Below are 5299 nucleotides of genomic sequence, written 5' to 3'. Positions count from 1 at the left end.
AAGAAATAGGCTTTCGAACCCCCTACAGAAACACATTGGGGGAAAGAAAAAAAAAGGATGGGTGGGACAAGCACAAGCATGGCTTGCAAGCACACACCCGAAAAAGAAAGTGTTACCTCAAGACAAGCAACCAACAATTTTCCCACCAAACACCAAACCTGCTCCCCTAGAGACACACCACACAGTCCCACATTGCAATCGAAATCCAACCAACCCAAACCAAAAAAGAAAACCCCTGCTATCAATGATCCTACTGTAGGTTCACCTACAATAACCTTGTTACGACTTCTTCTTCCTCTAAATGATAAGGTTCAATGAACTTCTCACAACATCGACGGCAACGAACCACCATCGTTGACGCAATCCAAACACTTCACCAGATCATTCAATCAGTAGGAGCGATGGGTAGTGTGTACAAAGGGCAGGGACGTAGTCAACACGAGTTGATGACACGCGCTTACTAGGAATTCCTCGTTGAAGACCAATAATTGCAATGGTATATCCCCATCACGATGCAATTTGAGAATATTTCCCAATCCTCTCGAACCAGTAAGAAAAACTCATTGGTTGCATCAGTGTAGCACATGTGTGGCCTAAAACATCTAAGGGCATCACAGACCTATTATTGCCTCAAACTTCCATGGCCTAAATGACCATAGTCCCTCTAAGAAGCTAGGCGTGAAGGGGAACCTCCGCGTAGCTAGTTAGTAGGCTGAGGTCTCGTTCATTATCGGAATTAACCAGACAAATCACTCCACCAACTAAGAATGGCCATGCACCACCACCCATAGAATCAAGAAAGAGTTCTCAATCTGTCAATCCCTACTATGTCTGGACCTGGTAAGTTTCCCCGTGCTGAGTCAAATTAAGCCACAGGCTCCACCCCTGGTGGTGCCCTTATGTCAATTCCTTTAAGTTTCAGCCTTGTGAACATACTCCCCCCGGAACCCAAACACTCTGATTTCTCAGAAGGTGCTAGCGGAGTCCTTAGACCAACATCTGCCGATCCTTGGTCGGCATCGTTTATGGTTGAGACTAGGACAGTATCTAATCATCTTCGAGCCCCAGAATTTCATTCTTGATTAATGAAAACATCCTTGGTAAATGCTTTCACAGTGGTATGTCTTTCATAAATCCAAGAATTTCACCTCTGACAATGAAATACAAATGCCCCCGACAATCCCTATTAATCATTACTCCAGTCCCGAAGGCCAACACAATAGGACCAAACTCCTATCACGTTATTCCATGCTAATGTATTCAGAGCATAAGCCTACTTTGAGCACTCTAATTTTTCCAAAGTAACAGTGCCGAGCCACGACCCAGCCAATTAAGGCTAGGAGCACGCCGCCGACAAAAGGGACGGAACAGCAGGTGCACATCGAGTAGGCAGACTGACCTTTATGACCCAAGATCCAACTATGAGCTTTTTAACTGCAACAACTTAAATATACACTATTGGAGCTGGAATTACCGCGGTTGCTAGCACCAGACTTGCCCTCCAATGGATCCTTGTTAAGGGATTTAGATTGTAATCATTCCAATTACCAGACTTGATGAGCCCAGTATTGTTATTTATTGTCACTACCTCCCCATGTCAAGATTGGGTAATTTGTGTGCCTATTGCCTTCCTTGAATGTGGTAGCCGTTTCTTAGGCTCCCTCTCTAGAATCGAACCCTAATTCTCCATCATCCATCACCACCATGGTAGGCCTCTATCCTACCATTGAAAGTTGATAGGGAAAAAATTTGAATGAAGCATCGCTAGCACAAGGGCTGTGCGATCCATCGAGTTATCATGATTCACTGAAGAAGCGGGCAAGCCTGCGCTGGCCTTTTATCTAAAAAATGCATCCCTTCCAAAGAGTCGGGACTTGGTGCATGTATTAACTCTAGAATTACTATGGTTATCCGAGTAGTATGGTACCATCAAAAAAACTATAACTGATTTAATGAGCCATCCGCAGTTTCACAATGTGAATTAGTTCATACTTAGACATGCATGGCTTAATCTTTGAGACAAGCATATGACTACTGGCAGGATCAACCAGGTAGCACCCTCCCACTTCAAAGGGCATTCCGAGTGCTCTCTTACCGAGAGCCAACCTGAACACCCATCAAGTCAAAGAGATGTCAAAATATCATGTAAAACTTTTATGCCTTGCACCTCTTGCATCCCAAGAAGGAAGCACATGCAACATGCCAAGGACATGGCGAACAAATGGGCAGACCTGCCAAGCCACAATGCACTAGGGCCACTCTGGAGTTTGCAGCCACGGCCCAACCAACAAGAAAATGAGCGATCACTCACCCACTCCCTTAGAAATGACTCCAAAGGCCTCCATGCCCCGCATCGAGGCCACCTAGGAGTCCACCCAGACAACAACAACGGTGGACCTCGATCACCCGATCGCCTGCGGCAGCCTCGATGCAAAGGAAACAAATGGAGAACGACCAACCACACAACCTCTATATTATAAATGAGCCACAACCCTCCCCGCCCCCGCACCGAGGCCACCTAGGAATCCACCCGGACAGCAGCAACGATGGACCTCGATCTCCCGACCGCCTGTGGCAGCCTCGATGCGAAGGAAAAGGAAGGAAATAAAAAGAGGACGACCGACCACACAAATCCTATCATAGAGAGGCCATACAAACCTCCCCGCCCTGCACCGATGCCACCTAGGAGTCCACCCAGACAGCAGCAACAGTGGACCTCAATTGGATGATCGCCTGTGGCAGCCTCAACACAAAGGCAAGGGAAGGAAATAATACAAGACAAACCGAGCCTGCAACCTCCCTTAGAAATGCCCACCAACCCTCCCCTCCCCGCACAGAGGCCACCTAGGAGTCCACCCGAACAGTAGCAACGATGGACCTCAATTGCATAATCGCCTGCGGTAGCCTCAATGCAAACGAAATGGAAGGAAATAAAACAAGACCAACCGTGCCCACAACCTCTCTTAGAAATGCTACCACCCGACCCTCCCCGCCTCGTACCAAGGCCACCTAGGATTCCACCTGAACAACAGCAATGGTAGACCTCGATCACTTGATCGGATGCGGCAACCACAATGCGAAGGCAATGGAAGGAAATAAGTGCAAATCAAGAGGCTTGCTACACAATACAAGAACATATCCAAATATGAGGAGGGATCGGGCAGCTCTGCACCCCACGCACCCTACTTACAGGCAACCTAGGAGATTTCCCATAGATTTACCAACTGGACAATGAATAATTTTCACCTATGGCCACCTCCATGCAGAGGAGGGAGGTCAAAGCATTCCACCTCGAAATCCTTCTTCTAGATAGCCCCCACAATCGACGTAGCAAGCCTCCTCCCCATTGGACAATGAGCACATACACAATTGAAACAACAAATGCCGATAAGCATTGTGACTTAACATTTCCAACCGCAAAAGCTTGCCACGCACGTGAGATGCAAGGAAAAAGCTGACCACTCAATCAAACATATGGGCCAACACATCTATCAAAACCTCAACGCCAATGCAACCACAGACAATGTGCACATTGAAAGGAATGCCAAACCTTAACTTTACAATAAGGAGAACAACACCTCACATCACCTGATGGAAAAAGCAAGCAAGAGGGAGGGTAGGTTGTTTATAGCCAAAACCCTTCAACGCTCCTCTTAAATGTATGCAGCTCAATCGACAATTCCAACACAGGAAGAGTACAAGCACAAGAAACCGGCACCATAAATAGCGAAACAATGAAGAGGCTAGCCGTCATAGGGAGCCACACCACAACAGCCCATGCAACTCCGAGAACTTAGAGCAGAAGGAGAATTGTTCACATATGCCTCCTGGGACAAGCATGGCCAACATTATCGCTCATTTGCTACCGAGTGGGTATGGAGATAAAATGAAAATTGGCCACCCTACAAATGGCCCAAGGTCATTTTTGAGGCAAATCTGAAAAACCAACTCAATTACCAACCCACCTTTCACACGAAAATAAAAAACCTCACCACCAAATAGGGAGGAGGTGAACAATATAAAGGGAGCCAATTTCATTGGAGCCACACATGGCTCCCAGCCTAATCAAAATTTTCTATTTGCAACAACCAAGGGGCATGATAGCGACATAGGCATGACAAAGTTTTAGGGTTCCCATCTGGGACCACAACAATGAAGGCTCAAAGGAGCGCCGAGTGAACTTTCAACATTTTTATCGTTCGGATGGGCAAGAGGGACGGGGACGAGCATGGCCGACATTACCGCTCATGTGCTACCAAGTGGGGATGGAGAGAAGATGAAAATCGGCCACCCTACAAATGAACCAAGGCCATCATTCAGGAAAACCCAACAAAACAACTCAACTACCAACCCACCTTTCACATGGAAAGAAAACCTATCACTTGCATCATTTGGACGAGCAAGAGGGACCAGGACGAGCTAGCGAGCCACATCACAACAACCCATACAAATCCAAGAACATAGAGAGCAGAAGGGGAATTGTTCACATATTCCTCCTGAGATGAGCATGGCCAACATTACCGCTCATGTGCTACTGAGTGGGGATGGAGAGAAGATGAAAATCGGCCACCCTACAAATGACCCAAGGCCATTCTTCAAGCAAACCCAAAAGCACAACTCAATTACCAACCCACCTTTCACACGAAAAGAAAAACTTGTCACTTGTACCATTTGGATGGGCACGAGGGGACCAAGATGAGCTAGGGAGCCACACCACAACCCATACAACTCCAAGAACTTGGAGAGCAGAAGGGGAATTGTTCACATATTCCTCCTAGGATGAGCATGGCCAACATTATCACTCATGTGCTACCTAGTGGGGATGGAGAGAAGATGAAAATTGGCCACCCTATAAATGAGCCAAGGCCATCATTCAGGTAAGCTTGAAAAAAGAACTCAATTACCAACCCACCTTTCACAAAAAAAGCAAACTTGTCACTTGCATCATTTGGATGGGCACGAGGGACCAAGATGAACTCGGGAGCCACACCACAACAGCCCATACAACTCGAAGAACTTGGAGAGTAGAAGGGGAATTGTTCACATATGTTTCCCGGGATGAGCATGGCCAACATTATCGCTCATGTGCTACTAAGTGGGGATGGAGAGAAGATGAAAATCGGCCACCCTATAAATGACCCAAGGCCATTCTTCAGGAAAACCCAAAAAAACAACTCAATTACCAACACACCTATCACATGGAAAGCAAAATTTTCACTTGTATCCTTTGGATGGGCACGAGGGACCAAGGCGAGCCCGGGAGCCACACCACAACAGCCCATAAAAATCCAAGAACCTG

At 46.8% G+C, this 5299-nt stretch overlaps 1 non-coding gene across 1 annotated transcript; it reads right to left on the bottom strand.

Annotated features, from left to right (window-relative positions):
• Positions 1-242: 242 nt before the first annotated feature.
• On the bottom strand, positions 243-2054 carry LOC149221924 (18S ribosomal RNA). The gene has a single exon (XR_016249915.1). It is a non-coding gene; the product is annotated as an 18S ribosomal RNA (ribosomal RNA).
• Between the last annotated feature and the right edge of the window lie 3245 nt (positions 2055-5299).

Source organism: Pinus tabuliformis, chromosome Q (assembly GCF_031772625.1).
Source record: "Pinus tabuliformis cultivar Carrire ecotype Pingquan chromosome Q, CPIR1, whole genome shotgun sequence".
NCBI lineage: Eukaryota > Viridiplantae > Streptophyta > Pinopsida > Pinales > Pinaceae > Pinus > Pinus tabuliformis.
The sequence above is the reverse complement of the archived record's forward strand: the minus strand, read 5'-3'. Positions and strand labels throughout refer to the sequence as shown.